Source organism: Pinus tabuliformis, chromosome 8, assembly GCF_031772625.1.
Source record: "Pinus tabuliformis cultivar Carrire ecotype Pingquan chromosome 8, CPIR1, whole genome shotgun sequence".
Lineage (NCBI taxonomy): Eukaryota > Viridiplantae > Streptophyta > Pinopsida > Pinales > Pinaceae > Pinus > Pinus tabuliformis.
Genome location: NC_142294.1, coordinates 592,815,333 through 592,837,126, shown reverse-complemented (window position 1 = coordinate 592,837,126; position 21,794 = coordinate 592,815,333). Strand labels below are relative to the sequence as shown.

The 21,794-nt window shown below is 34.0% G+C and overlaps 1 pseudogene; it reads right to left on the bottom strand.

Annotated features, from left to right (window-relative positions):
* The window catches only part of LOC149236868 (uncharacterized), a 262,901-nt pseudogene that overhangs the window by 204,616 nt on the left and 36,491 nt on the right, over positions 1 to 21,794 (bottom strand).

The window sequence follows — 21,794 nt, the reverse complement described above, 5'->3', positions numbered from 1 at the left end:
AAATGGAGCAAACAAGTCAACAAATTTATGGAAAACGTGTAGGAATTTACACGGTAAGTTCCTCAGATAGAACACCAAAGGACGCCGCTCACAAACAGATCATAGATCAATACACCAGTATTCTTGACGTGGTTAAAACCATCAAAGAGGGAAACATTCCATGACCTGAGCCAACCTGGCCACTTTAGGAAATTTATTAATGTAAAAGAAAGAAAATTTACATAAGGTTCTCTCATGAACGGTCACCTAACAAATGACCCTCCATGCTCTTTAAATAGAGATCATAGACCAATCAGGTGTTAAGCCATGGATCAAGTGTCAGTAATACCGAGGAGAGAATGAACCTTCAGATCACTTCATATATAGAACATATCGTGACTGTTGGATTATAAGTTACAAAAATTGCATACTAAAGAAACACACTTTACCTAACTATACATTAGACCAAGTTGTACTTAATTATTTCTTATGTGTCGGAATATCCTAACATCCACCCTTAAGAACAACTTGGGATAGGATTGAAGGATGTACAAATATTACATAATAGGAGAAAGAAGGAGGCATTGGAGCCTATCCCCTTTAGTGACAACTTTGTGAACTCCAAATATAAATCGAAGTTTAGTAAACTTCACCTCTGTGAGAGTCTTTGTAAACATGTCTGCAACTTGATCATCGGTTGAACAATATTGCACTTCAAGAACATTGTCATGAATGAGCATTCTGATGAAGTGCATGTGTAGTTCATTATTTTTGTTGCACTGATTTTGGATTGGATCTTTGCATATTTGAATGGCACTTTGATTGTCAAACCAAAGTGTAGTCGGATGCTGCTGCTGAAAACCAAACTCTGACAGGATCTGACGACGCGATAAGGCTTCCTTACTAGCTTCAATGGTACCAGGATACTCTGCTTCTTCTAAAGAAAGAGAAATGATGCTATGTTTCTTGCAAGCCCATGTAATAGGTCCAAAACCAAGATTGAAGACATAACCCGCAGTAGACTTCCGATCATCAAGGTCACCAACCCAATTAGAATCAGTGAAATCAACTAATAGAGGAGATGCTTATGCATTGTAATGAATCCCAAATTAAACTATATCTAAAAAATAATGAAGTATTATGTTAGATGCTTTCCAATGACTTTCATGTGGGTTTTTCATAAACTGAGAAATAAGGACAACAGAAAATGAAGGGTCAGGACGGGTATGGGTCATATATAAAATTTTTCCAACAAGTTGATGCTATAAGGTAGCATCAACTTTAGGGGAAGTACAAGTGACTGAATGTTTGAATTCAAAATGAAAGGGAGAAGGGGTTGGCTTACGGTCTTCCATGTGAAAGTGGCATAAAATATCACATACATACTTGGACTGGGAAAGGGAAATACCTTCTTTGGATTGAAAGACTTGAAGACCAAGAAAATAATGCAAGTGCCCTAAGTCTGTCATTTCAAACTAATTTTTAAGGCTAGACTTCACATGGTTTATAAGGTTGGGATCACTACAACTAAGGATAATATCATCAACATAAAAAACAAGAATGATAATATACTTACCCACTTTCTTGGTGTAGACAGTATTGTCAGAATGACACCTAGAAAAGCCAGTATCTAAAAGAAAGCTATCCCTTTTAGCATACCAAGCCCGAGGAGCTTACTTGAGACAATAAAGCGATTTCTTAAGGTGACATACAAGGCTGGAGTCTATTTGTATAAAGCCAAGAGGTCATTCCATATAGATTTCTTCATGCATGTCCTCATGCAAGAAGGTGGATTTAACATCCATCTGATGGAATTCCCATTTGAAAGAGGAAGCAAGGGAAAGAATAAGGCAAATAGAGTTCATTTTGACAACAAGGGAGAAGGTTTTAGTATAGCCAATTCCCTCAACTTGTGAAAAACCCTTAGCAACAACATGAGATTTATGTTTATCAACCTTTCCATCGGGTCCAAACTTGGTTTTGTAAACCCATTTGCATCTAACAAGTTTTCATCCCTTTGGAAGAGGAACAAGCTCCCATGTATCATTTTCCAATAGTGAATGATATTATTCATTAATAACTGCGTCCCAATCTAGATCGCCTGAAGCTTCTGCAAAGGTGTCATGATCATAATTCGTTGAAGCTTGAGCTAGTAAATAATGGGCTCTACTGAACTAAGAATGTGTACGACATTGATATGTAGGATCACCTGCAAGAGCACCTGTTGCATCCCGAGTAGCGCAGACCCATTTTGGAAGCTGAGAAGCTAAAGGAGGATCTTGAGAAGGTGGGGGAGGATTTTCATCCTTGTTGTATATTATCACTCAGATATTTCTCAAGGTTAAGGAAAGAAATCACCGAGGTAACCACAAACCTACTTTGGAGATTAGGATCTAGCCTTCCTAATCTCAGAGATGGCTCTCTCTTTTTTATTTAACTTTGTTTAGTTATTTGATTTTAGGCTATTTATGATTGTTCTTGGGTTTTTTATTTGAATTTGGGTGGTGGGATTACTTACTTAGATGTACAGAGGGTTGCTTTTACCATTGGGCTATGGTTTCAAAATGCCAGGCAAACAGGACTGGATTAAGTTCTAAAAATAGTGTCTACAGGGCAAGAAAGAGGAGTTACTACAGATCTCAAAGGCTTGATGGTGAAATGGTTTCCAATCAGATCCAGGGAGAAATTAAGGGTTCCCTAGGCCGGATTATGAAGAGAAATGAAAGAGGTCAACTGGGATGGGAGAGAAATTAAGGGTTCTCAAATCTGGATATCAGAGAAAAACATATAAATGATTAACTATGCAAAACAAATTGTACTTAAATAAATTCTGAGTTAAATTTCCAGTTAATTCATTCAAATTCAGATAACATTTAAGTTTATGAAACACATAAGAAAGCAACAAAATCAGACAAAGAAGATACTTCACTACGATATCTCATCTCATGAATCTTGTGGTGCAATATTTTTATTACTTGCTCCAGTCTGTTGACTTGAAAATTGGTAAACTAACCCTTAGGTTTAAGATAAAAAACACTCTACAAATTTATAGCAATCCACACCAATACTTCAAATTATGAAGTATTTATAAAAAAATTAATACAAAATATCCTGTCAACTAACTAGGATTTATTCTAGGAATAAAATATCTGGATGCTAAAAGGTAGTGACACCTTTCAACTGACTGAAAATTGTCCCTATTTTACTTGATAGTTGTTATCTATATGTTTCTTTTATGCTGGTTTGTCTCTCACGCTTTCTTCTTCCTCTGTCTTTTAACTGTAGTAAATCTTTCACCTGACTGCTCTGTCACCTGCTTTCATTTTTACCTTTTACTGTAAATCTTACTCACTCTTTCATGCTTCTATGTTTTTAGTAAAAATGATTTTTACTAAAAGACACATGTAGAATACAAAATGTTTCTTGGAGAGTAGTTTGTAAGAATCTTTTGTTGTGCTGGTGAAAATGATTTCATCTCTGTTTTAACATTTACTGTGTAAATTGTTTCCTTCTGCTCTGCTGCTATATTAAACTTGATTTTCTCTTTGTACACAAAACTCCTGCTCAATGAAGCCTTTGAATACATTTCCTAAGAATCTGGAGCAAACAGGTTTTGTGACTAGTATCAAAACTTGTTTGTCCAATCTCCTGGCCTTGTTAATTACCTGCAAAATACAACAATTGTTAATAAGAACACAGGTTGGCAGGGAGGTGATAATGGCTTCAGGGAATAGGGAAGTCTGTGGATGGAGTCCGGAGCGTGTTCGGGAGGTAATCAATGGTCAAATTTGGTTGCAGAGGCTCAGGGTGGCACAGGAAGGCTTAAGCAGCTTTCACAATGCGAATGAGTGAAAAGAGTGAAAATGAGCATCTTTGGCTTTTTAACCCATAACGGTTAGAAATTTGGCGCGACAATTATAAATGAATAGTGAGTGATTTTGGATTTTGGTGGGGAGGTAGTTTCGAGGGCCATCGCACCGTTTTTGGAATTCGGACGGTATTTCCTTGAGAGCATGCGAGTTCACCTAGAGCTGCCATGTAACTAAAAGGGGATCGAGGAAAACCATGAATCTCGCGTGCTCTCGGGCTGGTAAAGCTAGGAAAGAGAATCAGCACAATATGGACGTGTATCGTCAAATCTAGGGGTGCAAAATCTAACGGCTGTCGTGCGGTGGAAATGCACGGAGGGAATAAGGGCGGAGATTTGCGGGGCTCGTGGGGATTAATTACACTTAACTGTAATTAATTAATGAATAAGGCGGGGTTAAATATAAGTGGGTTTAATAAAGTGGGACCAAGGTTTAAATGTGGCGGGGTTTGTTAACTGCAATGAGGGTGGTGGGTTAAACGGGTTTATGTCGGGGAAAATGTGAATGGCGAGGTTAATTAAATAATAGGGGGGGAACAAAACTTAGAATAAAGGGGTTTTATGGGTTTTTTTAGGAAAAATATGGTATGGCAGAGTTAATTAAGTAATGCGGAGGGGGTATTTAAACTTAGGACAAGGGGGATTTTATGGGTTTGTTTAGATAAAATAGGGAAATTAATACGAGGAAAATGATTTTTTCAAAGGGGAATGGGTTTCACACAAGGGAAGAGGGGTTTTGGGTTGTGAAATGACCTTTGGAGGTTATTTTGCTAGGGAAATGTGTGAAACCAAGGGGTAGTGAAACCAAGGGGTAAGGGTCAAAATGAAGGGAAAAGGGTATATTCTTAAAAAATGATGGGATGATGGGGAAATTAGCAAGTATGTAATGGGGGGTGAAATGAAATGAGGGGAAGTTAATTAAATCAACTTGTGAACATGTTTTCACTTTCATAACTGCTCCTGCATACTGAAACATAGGATTAAGAATGATAAATGTGCTTATGCTTTAACAACCTTGTACTTCTGCAACCTTTCTTGTACCTACCCTTTGCTTATCTTAACATTTTTTCTTCAGTTTATTGGGTGCATTTAAACTAGCAGACCCTTTCTTTCTTTCTTTTTTTGAAAACCAAACTATGTAATTCTAACCTTATATCTTCCAATGGCTTAGATTAAGCTTATGAGCACATTTTTATTTCTTCACCTAACTACTAGTCTGCCAAGGTTAAACAGTTTGGAAAGATCTTTATTCTCTATCTATAAACATGAAATTTAAAGCATGATTTAGTCAAGATTAATCTATTTGACTATCATGGACGGTGCCATTTATGACAGGCTGCACACAACCATTATTTTGCACAGTGAAGTAAAAAGTAGTGGCACTTGAATTTGCATAGTTTCATGATCTGTTTTTGTTTGGGGTTCATGTTTTTCCACTTTTTTGATCTCTTCTTATTCTTTTTATCCTTTGATATTTCTTTTTGGACATACCCTCTTTACATTTTTTAATCTTTAATATGGAAAAAATTTGTAGAAAAGCAAAGGTATGTACAATATTACAAGACTTAACATAGTCAATTCAAAATTATGATCCCTATTATTATAGGAACCTAACAGTGGCTCCACATGGGGATGGAATTTCCTGGTGAAATGTCAAGAACACTGTCGACTAGTGGCCTGATCCATTGGGCCAATCCCAAGCCTGCACCTGCTTTGTTATATAATCTCTGTGACTGAAAATCTTGAACTGAAATCACAACCTTTTCTGCAAACTAAAATCTGATATGAAACTAAAAAAAGGTATTGCTAACCTCAAACCAAACTACTAGATCATCAAGACCTAAGGGCCTTCTTCTCGGTCTTAAATCTTAATGAATTATTTCAATACTTGCTGAAAATTGAAAACTGAAATAAACTTGTTGCTAAAAACTAAATTTATTCAAACTGAAATCCTACCTACTTACTCTAATCGGATGTCCAACTATTGGTTAGGTAAAATGAAACAACTAATGCAACCATTCAAGCATCATATACATTGGTGGATTTTGTTGCTTGTGCTTGTTTGTGATTAAAACTGAAGTTCTACAGCCCAATATAACCTTGTCAACAAATGAGAAGCTAAGGAAATACTTGATTTCATTTGTTGACTCTAAAATCTATGCAAAAGGTTCCTCCAAAATATATACACTATTGTTCAATTGATTTAAGCAACTGTACAATTGTTCTTGATGGCCTCTATGCCATGAAACTGAAATGTCTTTTTCATCTTTATCACCCTGCAAATTTTCAGATAAGCTTTGTGATGATATTTCTATTGATTGAAATGTTTGACTGATGAAACCTTTATCATCTTGATCCTGAATCTCATAGTTAGTTAATGGAGAAAATTTTTGATTGCATCCATCATCTAATATATTAGCTATTGGATCATAAAAAACTTGGAAGGATTGCTGCAACTTATTACATATAGGTTTGAATGGAACTTCATAGATTTCTACAAGCTTCTCATCCTTTTCTTTAGAGATTTTATACCACATTTCCTTTAAAAACTGAAATGATTCAAAACATAGTGGTATAGAAATTTCATGTGTCATTTGATCAGGTGTTTCAATGAAATTTGATAACTGTGCTTGTGAAACTGAAGAATCTTGATCAAGAGTTTCATTGTCTTCTTTGTTATCAACAAAAATACCTAAAGACTACTGATTTTTTATTGCTATAAAGTTTTCTCTGATGAGCTGAAATGAAGCTAAACAAAGAGGCAAGGAACCTTCACTCATTTCCAAATTTTCTGCACTTCCTTTCTCATTCTCATATATGATATGTATAGGTTGATCACTATATTTAATTTTCTGAAACTGAATTTCCTCATCCTCCAAAATAGTTTCTGATTGCTCTGTAAAGCTAGCTTGAGTTTGAACAACATAATTATCATCATAGTGATCATACTTAGCAAAATCATTAAAAGAAGGAATGTCATCAAACATGCACACCAAATCAGTAGATTCCTCTTTCACATATTGATCTGTAAATCCATTTTTTGATCTATGATAGTTGGAATTAGCAAGAATTTGTTCATGGCTATCAACCTCTTCTTTTTGTGAAATAAATAGGTCATGGTCATTTTTAACAAAAAAAAATATATTTCATGGTGATCTTTTGTATCCTTTCCTTTATTTTTCTTTCCAAAATGTTGAATTTTACCTCTGCAATGTTATTTTTCTAAGCTTCTATTTTCAACTTTTCTCTTATAATTTGCAGATTAACTTCTACATCTACTGCAATGTTCTGCATGTGTTCAAGAGTTGTTGGGTTTCTTTCTCTTCGCTGAAATTATATTTCTAGATCAAATGCTTTTGGATAATGCAAGAGAGTTGAATCAGGAGGAGGTCTTGTATTTGATGGCATTGAATAATGGATTTGATTAAATCTGTCAGAAAACTGTTGTATTGTTTCATTTGGTTGTCTCTTCAATTGATTATATTCTTCTATGAACACAAAAAGATTGACTTTTATTATCCATCTATTAAGGAAAATTTTGACAAATTGCTGCAAATTTGAGATGCTTGCAATAGGTAGATTCTTGAACCAACTCTTCACTTTACTTTGCAAAGAAAGAGAAAAAAACCTGATAATAACATCATCTTCATCATTCTCAAATAGGTCCAGATAATTCTCAAAGCCTTGAATATGTTTTTGGGCAGTGATACCATTTTTTCCAACAAAATTGGGGAGATATTTGTAATAGTTATCAGGGAAATCATGGATTATAGGGGGTAACATGAGGGGCTTATATCTATCAGGAACTTTACAAGGTACAGGAATATGTACTAGGATTGTAAGATTAGCCTTGATTATTTGATGCTTTTCAATCGGAAAATGATCATCATAAGATTCAAAAGAAAGCTGCTCAAATGGATAAAGAGAATTTATATTTACAATCTTCCAAGGAAAATAATAAAAAATTAGTCTAAGATCTTCACTAAATATAATATACATTGAAAAACCTTCTTGATGAGAAAGAACATGATGTCTTGGATTGTAATCCAAGTTAAAAGCTTGATCTTTCCATATTATTCTTTCAGGTTCATTCCTCCAGTGGAGTCTTGATTTTGAAATTGATTTGGAGTTGGAGTTGCTAGGTGGATGATTTTAACCTTTGTGAGTCTGATCACTATCCACCATCATAAATCAGATATAGTCTTTGTATAATTTTTCTGAAGAAAAAGTTCTCATCCCCAGTATGGCCACCATTATGTTATCACTCATAAATTTATCAAGGTTAAGGAAAGAAATCACAGAGGTGACCACAAACCTACTTTGGAGATTAGGATCTAGCCTTCCTAATCTCAAATAGGGCTCTCTCTTTTTTATTTAACTTTGTTTAGTTATTTGATTTTCAGCTAGTTATGATTGTGCTTGGGTTTTTGATTTGAATTTGGGTGGTGGGATTACTTAGATGTACAGAGGGTTGCTTTTACCATTGGGCTATGAGGTCAAAATGCCAGACAAATAGGACTGGATTAAGTTCTAAAAACAATGTCTACAGGGCAAGATAGAGGCGTTAATATATATCTCAAAGGCATGATGGTGAAATGGTTTCCAATCGGATCCAGGGAGAAATTAAGGGTTCCATAGGTCGGATTATGAAGAGAAATGAAAGAGGTCAACCAGGATGGGAGAGAAATTAAGGGTTCTCAAATCTAGATATCAGAGGAAAACATATAAATGATTAGCTATGAAAAACAGAGTGTACTTAAACAATTTCTGAGTTAAATTTCTAGTTAATTCATTCAAATTCAGATAAAATTTAAGTTTATGAAACACATAAGAAATAAACAAATTCAGACAAAGAAGATACTTCACTACCATAGCTCATCTCATGAATCCTATGGTGCAATCTTTTTATTACCTTATCCAGTCTGTTGACTTGAAAATTGGTACACTAACCCTTAGGTTTAAGATAAAAATCACTCTACAAATGTATAGCAATCCACACCTAATACTTCAAATTATGAAGTATTTATACAAAAATTAATACAAAATATCTTGTCAACTGACTAGGATTTATTCTAGGAATAAAATATCTGGATGCTAAAAGGTAGTGACACCTTTCAACTAACTGAAAACTCTCCCTATTTTACTTTATAGTTGTTATCTATTTGTTTCTTTTCTGTTGGTTTGTCTCTCACACGTTTTTCTTCCTTTGTCTTTTAACTATAGTAAATCTTTCACCTGACTTCTCTATCACCTGCTTTCATTTTTTCCTTTTACTGTAAATCTTACTCACTCTTTCATGCTTCTATGTTTTTAGTAAAAATGATTTTTACTAAAAGACACATGTAGAATACAAAATGTTTCTTGGAGAGTAGTTTGTAAGAACCTTTTGCTGTGCTGGTGAAAATGATTTCATCTCTGCTTTATCATTTACTGTGTAAATTGTTTCCTTCTGTTCTGTTGTTGTATTAAACTTGATTTTCTCTTTGTACACAAAACTCCTGCACAATGAAGCCTTTGAATACATTTCCTGAGAATTCGGAGCAAACGGGTTTTGTGACTAGTATAAAAACTTGTTTGTCCAGTGTCCTAGCCTTGTTAGTTACCTGCAAAATACAACAATTTTTAATAAGAACATAGGTTGGCAGGGAGGTGGTAATGGATTTAGGGAACAGGAAAGTCTATGGATGAAGTCTGTAGCATTTTCGGGAGGTAATCAATGGTCAAATTTGGTTGCAGAGGCTCAGGGTGTGCAGGAAGACTTGTACAGCTTTCATTGTGGATGAGTGAAAAGAGTGAAAATGAGAATCTTCGTCCTTTTAACTAGCAATGGTTAGAATTTTGGCATGACAATTATAAATGAACAGTGAGTGGTTTTGGCTTTTGGCGGGGAGGCAGTTTTGGGGACCATCACACCACTTTTGGTAGTTGGGCGGTATTTCCTTGAGAGCATGCGAGTTCACTTAGAGCTGCCACGTAACTTAAAGGGGCCCGAGAAAAACCATGAATATCATGTGCTCTCAGGCTGGTAAAGCTAGGAAAGAGAATCAGCAAGATATGGATGCGCGCTGTCAGATCTGGGGGTGCAAGATCTAACCACTGTCCCGTGGTGGAAATACACGGAGGGAATAAGGGAGGAGATTTGCGGGGCCCGGGGAGATTAATTAGACATAACTTTAATTAATTAATGAATAAGGCAGGGTTAAATATAAGTGGGTTTAATAAAGTGGGACCAAGGTTTAAATGTGGCGGGGTTTTTTAATTGCATCGAGGGTGGTCGGTTAAACAGGTTTATGTAGGGGAAAATGTGAATGGCGGAGTTAATTAAATAATACTGGGGGAAACAAAACTTAGAATAAATGGGTTTTATGGGTTTTTTAGGCGAAATATGGTATGGCGGAGCTAATTAAGTAATGCATAGGGGGAATTTAAACTTAGGAAAAAGGGGCTTTTATGGGTTTTTAGATAAAATAGGAAAATTAATACGGGGAAAATGATTTTTTCAAAGGGGAATGGGTTTCACACTAGGGAAGAGGAGTTTTGGGTTGGGAATTGACCTTTGGAGGGTAATTTGTTAGGGAAATGTGTGAAACCAAGGGGTGAGGGTCAAAATGAAGGGAAAAGGGTATATTCTTAAGAAATGATGGGATGATGAGGAAATCAGCACGTATGTAATGGGGGGTGAAATGAAATGAGGGGAAGTTAATTAAATCAAATTGTAAACATCGTTTCACTTTCATAATTGCTCCTGCACACTGAAACATAGGATTAAGCATGATAAATGCGCTTATGATTTAACGATCTTGTACTTCTGCAACCTTTCTTGTGCCTACCCTTTGCTTAGCCTAACATTTTTTCTTCACTTTATTAGGTGAATTTAAACTAGCAGACCCTTTCTTTCTTTTTCTTTTGAAAATCAAACTATGTAATTCTAACCTTATATCTTCCAATGGCTCAGATTAAGCTTATGAGCACATTTATATTTCTCTACCTAACTACTGGTTTGTCAAGGTTAAACATTTTGGCCAGATCTTTATTCTCTATCTATAAACATGAAATTTAAAGCATGATTTAGTCAAGATTAAGCTATTTGACTATCATGGGCCGTGGCATTTATGACAAGCTGCACACAACCATTATTTTGCACAGTGAAGTAAAAAGTAGTGGCACTTGAATTTGCACACTTTCATGATCTATTTTTGTTTGGGGTTCATGTTTTTTCACTTTTTTGATCTCTTCTTATTATTTTTTCCCTTTGATATTTCTTTTAGGAGATACCCTCTTTAAATTTTTTAATCTTTAATATGGAAAACATTTGCAGAAAAGAAATGGTATGTACAATATTACAAGACTTAACATAGGCAATTCAAAATTATGATCCCTATTATTATAGGAACCTAGCATTGTCATCAATTGAAAAAGGAATATTTTCATAAGTATAAGGGATAGAGAGAGGTGGCACATCTGTCGAAGTAGGCTCGCAGGTTGATATATTTTCAGCAAACTTTACATTTCTTCTAATGATAACTTTTTTGGATTTAGGTTGAAGACATCTATATCCTTTGACATCTCTAGAATATCCAACAAAGATATATTTTTCACTCGTAGGTTCTAAGGCTTTATGTCTCTCATCTAGAATATGGGCCCATGCTTCACTTCCAAAAACACAAAAGTGACTTACATCTCATTTAATTGAGATCCATGCTTCTTTTATAGTGATATTCTTTAAAACCTTAGTAGGAGTGAGATTTAATGTATGTAATTTTCACAGTTAATTGCTTCTGCCCAAAAATTAAGACTAAGACCTTTAGATTGAAGAATACGATTACCCATTTCCTTTAAGGTGAGATTATTCCTTTCAGCTACACCATTTTGTTGTGGAGTAGATGGAACAGTATATTGCAATTGAATTCCATGCTTAGTTCAAAAGTTGATGAATTTGTTGTTAGCTTCTGCGCCATCATTAGATCTTATCTTAAGAATTTGATGTCCAGATTATTTCTCAAAAAAGGCCTTAAAGGTCAAGAAAATTTTAAAGGCTTCACTCTTGAGTTTTAAGAAGTATACCTAAGTGCATCTGGAGAAATCATCAATGAAAGTTAAGAAATACTTATAGCGAGAGAATGAAACAACTAGAAGTGGACCACATAAATCATTATGCACAAGCTGTAAAGGGGTTGAGGCATGTGAAGAGGAATGTTTTTACAAACTATCCCAATGATGTTTGCCGAGTACACATCTGAAAACCAAAAAAAAAAACCATCTCTGCAAGATAGCATAAGAATACCTGCCACCATATTTTCTTTACATAGATTTTGAAGGGAGTGATAATTTAAGTGACCAAATCACTCATGCCAAATTTTGTTCACTTCATCATTTTGAACAACAAATATCGAGGGAAGAGTTGATGACCCAAAGTTGTTAAACTTATGCAACCTTGTGGAATCATCAGCAATGTCAGTAGCTAAAATATGTTTAGGATATCTTAGGTCCTTAATTACAACATCATGAGGTGAAAAATCAATGGTTTTACCTTCACCTGAATGAGTTATCTAATATACAGATAGAAGGTTGTAGGATAACGTAGGAACACATAATACATCATTAAATTGACCATTGTCTAGATGAATAGTTCCAATCCATACAACATTAAGAGATCTATCATCACCAACATAAATATTTTCGATGTTGCAATCATTTAAAGAAGAAAACATGGCTTTGTTTTTGGCCATGTGATAAGAAGCTCCAAAATCAATGAGCCACTCATGATAATGAGAAGAAGAAGATACATTTAGTGGATAACCAGATCGACATGCTTGACAACCACATGCAAAAAGTGAAATTCCCGAAGATGAAGTTGAAGTTTAAGAGTGCTTCAAATGGATGTTATGCTTCTTCATGGCTGCTTCCAAGGCTTCCATCTTCTTAAAGTATTTGAATTCTAAGTGGTCGTCACGACTACAAAAGTTGCAATTTCTAGCAGTCTCATTCCCCTTGTTTTTATTTACCATATCATTTTTTGAATTGATTTTTCATTTTGAGACTGAAATTGCTTAGGATCCTTGTTCGGTTTAGGATCATTCTTTTTAGGATGCTGCTTCTTAGGATTCTTTTAATTTGGTTGTTGTTGGGATGCTAAGGCTTTCTTAGAAGAATTTCCAATATTAAGAAGACCAAGATGTAATATTTTTTCTTGTTCTTATTAAAGAATCACAAAAGGCATAAAAATAGGGGGACTTGTAGTCTTGTCCTTGAGAAATAAAGGCTTCTATAGTAGAATGGATGGTGGAAACAAACATAGAGTAGATTGGTCCTAACTTAGTAAGAATGGAATAGATAAGGCTACCATCTTCTTTCTTAACCTTAACACCTTCCAAGAGAAGTCTAAGGGTCTTGAACTGGGACAAAAAGTATTCAATGGAAGAAAAATTATTGGGGTCCAATGTAAGCAACTCATTTTCGAGTTGATGGGCTCTAATTTCATTTTTAATTCCAAAAACTTTATTGATTTGTTTCATTGCTTCATTGGGCGTATCAATTTCTATGATATGGAATCTAAGAAATAGACATCCCTATTAACCCGCGTGCTTGATCTTGCTCATTTTCTCATTTGGCTTGCTTATTTTCATCTTTCGGTTTAGACTTTTGGTCTGAGGCTATTCTATAAAGACCATTACCTCTAAGTAAATCCACATTGTAGGATAGTCATTGGAAGTAGCTGGTGTTGTCAAGAATAAGTAGGCATGGATTTCCCATTTTAAAAGAAATTGAAGTTTTAGATTCTAAAACTAAGTGTTCCAATGGAAAGATCTCAAAAAATTACGCCGATTCAAAAAAACGGCTCTGAAAACGGCTTCTGGATGAAAAAGTTATGGTTTTTTGAAGAAAAGTTATTGAAGATGCCAATGAACTACATGAATGTTGGGAAGTGAATTATAATGTTATATTTAAAAAAAAAATCCCCCCCTTTTCAAACTTAATCTAATTAGCTCACTTTAAAAAATAGATTAATTTATGTGACCCACTTTTATAAATAAGTGAAGGTCAATTTTACAATGGTACTTTATGAACTATCCACTAAATTGTAAATTAAATAAAAGATAAAGAGACTTTAGAATTATAAGTGACTCACTTTTTATAATGGGTGAGAACACTTTTACATAAAGTAACTTTCAAACATAAGTTACATGTGCTTTTTGAAAAACTAAATCAACAAAAAGAAAGACTTGAACCAAATACCTCTATTCTCATAAAGTAAATTTGGACCAAGTGAGACAGTTTAAAAGGTTAGTAATTTTTGGAAAGGAGGGAGGGTTTTTTTTTGTTTTTTTGAAGCTTTGGAGTGCATCTTTACTTGAAAAACCCTTTTTTCGCCTACAAAACAAAAAAAACCACACAACCCAAAACGAACAACAAAAGTAATCCAAGCCTTATGACTTAAAGTTAGATTTGACTTAAAACTAAATATTTTTCTCAATGTTTCTGATTATCCAATATCACACTAGGACACAGCGGAAAAGAGCATACACATGAGAAAAACCCTTTCTTTCTATTTCTGGTTTGCCCAAATCATCGTGGAGTAAAGAGAATATGCAAAAATGAAAGGTGTAGATCACGTAATAAAAACAGAGAGATAAATAGCTAAAACTTCAAATAAATATTGTATACCTCCAGATCTTAAAAATGACGTAGCTAGGGATACCAAAATTTTTTTTGCATGAAACAAAAGGGGTTCCTCACTGGAAAAAATGCTCCTAACACAATAGAGCAGTCCTCTTGACCCAAAAGCGATCAGAAACAATAGATATATGAAAAGACAGTTGGATGCAGTTGTGCCGGCTTCAGATTTGGATCACCAATGGATGCGGCCCTCGAATAGCTCTGATACCATGTAGGAATTTACGGGGTAAGTTCCTCAGATAGAAGACCAAAGGAAATTTCCCACAAATAGATCATAGATCAATACACTAGTATTCTTGACGTGATTAAAACCCTCAAAGAGGAAAATAGTCCACGACTTGAACCAATGTGGTCACTTCAGGTAATTTATTAATGTAAAAGAAAAAAAATTTACATAAGCTTCTCTCATGAATGATCACCTAACAAATGACCCTCCATGCTCTTTAAATATGGATCATGGAGCAATCGGGTGTTAAGCCACGAACCAAGTGTCGGTAATACCTAGGAGAGAATGAACTGTCGGATCACTTCATGTCTAGAACATATCATGATATTGAATTGTAAGTTACAAAAAGTACATACTAAAGAAACACACTTTACGTAACTATAAAGTAGACCAAGTTGTACTTAATTCTTTCCTATGTGTTGGAATATCCTAACAAAAATCTCCCTTTATTGACTACTGGTAGTAGAGGTTGAATACAATAGATTAATCTTAGACACTTGAAGATAATTCTTTGAGCTAAGGTGCTAAACAAACCTCAGCGAGGGGGGTTCTTTTCCTCAAATATCTTTGCAAGTTTATCCTCTCTCAAAGAAGTATGGAGACTCTCCAATGGTGGATTCCTCTTTTATCACTAAGATGATAGATTTCTTAGAAGCAATATGGCCAAAGTTTTAGTGCTCTTACTTTTTTTGGCTTCAATAATGGAATGGTGGTTTGCTCTGATAGAAATTTGGCGAGCATAACAATGTCTCATATTTTGGTTCTCCCATGGCCTTTTTATATAGAATATTTTGAATCCTTCTTCCCTCTCTTGGTTTATGCATGATAATGAAACATGAGTAGGACAAGATGATTCCATTAGGGGTTGCATATCTTTAGGGTGACTCAAAGTCAGTTGTCCTGGATTGAGATCTTGTCTAGGAATTGGCTACAAGTGTGTAAAGTGGTCCTAGATTCGTTAAGCCATCCATTTCTTCACCCGCTCAACTTTTGAAGGATATTCTGTACGCGAATGGCTATCGAAGAAACAGTTGTGACGTCCTCAATTTTTTATCCTTTCAAACTTTGGACCTTAGGAGAAATTAAATTTTTTAAACTTCACGACGTATTCAGCTAGAAAATATTCACTTTTGCATTCTATTGGATGTCTTTTAGCGTCTTCTTGTGTGCAAACATGTGTATGATTTTCTGATGTTAACAGTCTCTCTCCTTCTCCCTAGCAAGATTACTATGTTCAAAGGCTTGGCACCAGAGTTTTAAACACTAAAATGTTTAATATTCTTAAATTTCCTCTATCGTATATTATTCTTCTTGAGTGGAAGTGACCTGTAAAAGGCTATAAGCCTCTTATGTAATCATAACCATTTATGTCATTATAGATAGAAGCTTCAGGTTCTATAGCATTTCCTATACTTGTAAATTTCTCAAAGATATATGTGCCTCTCATAATATTCCTTTTTATAGTTTATGAGAATATATATATATATATATAGAATTATTGCACTCTTTTTGAACATATGTCAAATAACATTGGTACATGTATGTCATTAAATTTTCCTTGAATTCATTGCATATTTATGTCAATTAGACATGCTTTTTGTTTACATAAATGTCCATGGATATTTATTTTTAATTTGGGATATGGTTAAGAATGCATATATATATATATATATATATATATATATATATATATATATATATATATATATATATATAACATAAAATCATTGTTGCTAGTCTATCTTCCTCTCTTTAAAATAATTACTACACACACACATATACTACTACATATTAACTTCTTTGTAAAAATTTTAAACAAAGAAAATATAACAAAGATATATATTTTGAACACTTGTATAAACCATTAAATACTCATAGAACAAAATTTAATAATACTAGAAGATGAACATGTCTTTTAATATTTATTTTTCTTTAGTTCCATCAAAATCATACACAATTAAAAGTTCAGAATACCAATTTGGAGAATATGTCTAGAAAATTAATAATTAAGTACTTGGATCTTCTCATCCTTGATACTGCATCTAGCTAGTGTTCCCCCGAGCATAACGACTTTTCAAATTACTTATTGTCTTCTTCACAATTTCTTCTCTTCAGTGTCTCCTCTTTTTCTCAGAATGGGTTGAATGCAGGAAAATGAAAGGATTTTAATGAATTACCCATCTACCACTCTTTTGGTGGTTAGTAACTACCTCCATATCACCAACAAGTGGTAGGTATTTACTAGCTCATTAATGAGCTTTTGTTTCCCACTCCCAAGTGACAACATCTTACCTTTTAGGAAACAATTAATTGGTCAATTTCCATAATTTCTCAATAAACTAATCATGTTGATTAGATGGCTATGAATTATTGATGGTTAATTGAATTTCACTAATAAATTTGCAACCTCGTCTCTTTCAGCCACATGTACTCAAAAATTAATTTTCCATATTTTTATATTTATAAAAACAAAACATCATAATTATAAATTTATAATTAGTCATTATCAGTAATAAATTATTAATAATTAAATTATCCTCATGTATTTTAGACTTTAAACACTCAAAAATAAAACACGCATATATACACATTTAATTACATAAAGTATCAAATTAAGGGATATCACAAATATCCTACATTTACATATAGGAAGGATGTCAATAATTTCCTTCATTCTTCCCTAAAACATTTCTACCCACATTAAAAAGAAATTAATTTCCTATACCTGCCAATCATGAGAGAATTAGTGCCTAAATGGATTTCACCTTCATAACCATGGAAAAATATGTCAAGATACCTACCAATCATAGAACTAATCCTACTAAAGTTTTATCATATCACTCCGCCCAATGAAATTTAATCTAGTTGGCAATATAAAATGGAAATGCCACTAAGGGATCATGATAATGATTGCATTGAAAAAAAAACTATTATTGCAAGAAACAACATTAAGGATGAGTTTCATTTGGCAAGGAAGTGTAGTAGCATAATGTGATAGTGTTGGTACAAGTATAAGGTCTTCCACAACCATTTTCTCCATGGGGTGGTTGCGATAATGGTTGTGGTTTCCTTCTGCAAAGATAAACAATATATAACTACCACTAAGAATGACTAGAAGTAAAGATGTAATTCAAACTGGTGTATTGTTTCATCCTTGGCAATGGTAGTTTCCATATTTAGTGTAGTAATACTATGTAAATTTATTGAGATCACATGGAAAACTACTCAAATGCAACTGTTAGAGACATACAATATAACAATTAATTAAAGTGTTCTTTATAAATCCTAATAATCTTTTCAATTTGTTAAGAAAATTGGAATATTTAATGCAATAAATGTGATCACATTTCATACAAAATTCATATAATATGAGTTTCACACAAAAATTACAAATCTCTCTCCAAGGTGGTCCACATCAAATTTTGAAAGATGCAACTTGAAATTAAAATTGATGAAATAGAGCATGCTAGTTTCAAGCTCAAAGAGGTAAGATCTACATAGGCATAGCTTCAACAAAATTTAATAGGTGTGCAAATTTTGAGCTCCACTTTGGAATATTCCTACATGAAGCTCACCTCACCAATTAATTTAGTATTCTACTAAAACTTACTCCAAATGTTGTGTCCATTTCCGGAATATATACCTTATTTATCTATATATAACAATAGACTTATGACTCTGCAAACTTGCTTTAACATAGGAAACATCCATTGTGGTAGGTATTACCATTTCATTCCATATGTAAATGCTTAGAACATCCCTAAAAGTAGGCATGAATGCCCCCAATTAACTAGCATCAATGGAATCTATCGTGATTAGAGGTCATTGGTATAACTTGCATTCTATTTACTATAAACAAAAAAGGAAGTTAAATGAACAATTTTGTGCTTAGTTTTATTAATTCCACTAGATAATCGAGAAAGAACATACTGTAATGATGCAACCCATGACCAATAATTGCATACTTATTAATGACATATTTTAAATTTGATTGCTTCAATTTTTTTTATTAATTTCCATTCTAGAAAAACATTCACCATGCATCAATCCTAAAAAATTACAATACAATAATAATGACAAAAGTAACTAGTCACAATACTCAAGTCTAATTGATTCAACAACATTCACTTCTTAATAACTTGTAGGAGATCTGTCACTCAAGAAAATTCCCTTCCAATCAAAGATCAATATATCATTTTAAATAGAATTATCTAATTGAATATAATAATACATGTTTGTAATTTAATTAACCCTATGATTCATTTGTAACCAATAAGAATAAACAATAGGTAAATTAGCATAGATAACAATACAAGGAATAGGCTAAAATAGACAATAAATTAGGTCAATTATTGTTACAACATTTTTTTCATTGTATATGTTAATACAAATGTTCTAAATAAATTAATATGAAACTCCAATGCTCTATCAGGTGGTCTAATTTTCATAACTTGTGATAGGACTAGTGGCTAGCAAAATGCATCTATTAGTAGTTGATCGAATTTTGTACACTCAAGGAGAATATTGACTAAAAACTTTGCACAATTGCAATGGGTTTATGTACACACAAAAAAAATGAAGTGAATGAAGCCCATGACTTAAGATGGATTTCCATAAGTTGATTTCCCACAAACTATGTATAGCACACCCGACCCCCTAATGTCATATTACAATTGTGGAGTTGTTGATGGCGCTGGATACTGCCCATGTGTAAGGGGATCGCATTGATGTGAGGTCCCAATTAGACCTCACATCCTTTGGTGTAGGAATCCCATCTAGATGTATAGTCCGACCACCATTGGAAATGTTTCAAATATGTTCCTTGGTTACAACATATACACAAGAGATCACAAGAACCTCTTTGTGGGAGCAAGTATGTAAGCTTTGTGTGACACGAAAAGTAAGATACACAGAGAACTTCCACGGCTGGTGGCATCATTCAGGTGTCTTCCCTAGAAGTTATCAAAGAAGGAATAGTATGAGGTAATCACAAACCTAATCTTTTAGACTTAGGTTCTAGCCAACCTAAGTCTAGAGAGGGCTCTCTCTTTATAATTTATCTTTGTTTTGGGTAGGGTTTCACGTTAGTTATTAGTGCTCATGATGTTTTGTTTTGATTGGGTGGTGGAATTAAGAAAACAGATGGGCAGAACAAATATTCATGCAATTGGGCTATGGACTCAATCAAAGAGTGGCTCAACTGAATTTGATCAATCATTAAAGTAAGAGTTCACAAGGCAGGCTAGCACAACAAAAGCAAATCTGCAGGTTCAAATGGATGAGTTAGTCCTAACTAGGGCAAAGGGTAGTGAAGAATCCTTAACTAGGATTAAGATGAAGAAAGGAAGGATGATCAGTAGCAAAGGGCAATGAAGAATCCTTTACTATGGACCAAAGGGGGGGGAACAACGGAAGTAAGGGAGGAATTAAGAATTCCTAGACCAAGATAGTTTAGTAGAAAATATATAGAAAGTAAACAGTTAAAAGAGAGAGCATTTAAGATAATTCTGAGATATCCTTCCTTGTTTACTTTACAGATTTCATAAGAGACACATATGAATATTTATAACATGAAGAGAAAACAATATTTAAACATGAAGAGATAATACTTATTTGTTCCAACTATGCACAAGAATCCAGTGAAATGTCCTTAGCTTTATTTCATATCCAGCAAAACCAGTCCAATCTTGAGTACAATAGCTCCTTGGCTCAAGATAAAATGTCTACAGAAATGTATTTTATCCACACTAATTACTTCATTTTGTGAACTATTTATACAAAAAATGTTACAAAATATCTCATAACAATATGATAATTATTCTAGGAATCGAAAATATCTTCAAGCATGAAGATAGAGACAGATGGAGAATTGTCTTCTTGTTGTCCCTTTTATTATGATTGTGCTGGCTATTGAATTCAGATTAGGCTCTTTCAGTTGCTTGATACTTATCTGCTGGATTCACTTTATGTCTTCTACCTACTGATACTCTTTACATGTTATACTTTGACTCTGCTTTACCTGTTTTACCTAGCAGGCATGTTTTACCATATAGATTTATTGCAGTAACCTCATAGTAAATCGGTTAGTTTTGGCCACCATTCACTGTTAGGTAATTTCATTGTTATCATATTTTTTTCTATTTCGTCAGCTTCTGTATACTTAGCAAAATTTGGCCTACTGGTGAACAAGTGCTTGACTTCATGCTCTATAAAAAACAAATTTTCAAGACTATCATATAATACCTTCCCAGTGGGCAAAGATTTTACCCCTGAAGTACTAGCTTGGCTGCTGGACAACTTGTTTAGTATTTCAATATAATCTTCTTGGGTCATCAGTGTGTCATGTATTACCATAGGAATATGGAGTCATTTTTCCCTTAAAATACCATACTTTGTCATAAATCTATCAATGTCTAATTGGATACTCTACAATTTTTTCTCAAGATTAAGCATAAGGTTCCTCTTAGCGAGAACCTTCTTTATTTCTATGATTGTTCCTGTTCTATCTTCTATTTCTAGTTCATCAAGCGGATACCTGTTTCTGTTGTTCAGGAATGTTATCGATTGATTGGCTTCTTTAGGCTTATCTCCCAATTCTTCCATTGTCTTGCGGATTGCTTCTGTGGCCACTTTGACTAGTTTAGTCTATTCAAAAATAGATTGAATAGAAGGCCAAACATCATTGATGGAGTCAATGATGTTGACCCAAATAATTTCCTTCATCTCTCCAAGTGGTTTTTGCAATGTCAAGTCATTTTCAAGGATTTTTATTCTCTCTCCCATTCTTTAATTCTTTTGAGCTTCTTCTTTCTGTTGTATTTGTGCAAGTTTACAATTAGTTTCCAAACTTGATACTTGTTATCTAAGTTTCTTGAGCTCAGTAGCCTGGATGGTCATTTCCTCCATGGCTTTTACCAATTCATCTTTTTTTTTTGGTTGATATCCCTGCACTTGTTGATGTACCTATAACTGGCAGAGCAGTCGCTGGTGGAACTGTTGGTGCTAATGAAGCAGCCAGTGTGGAGGGTACTGTTGTAGGAATTA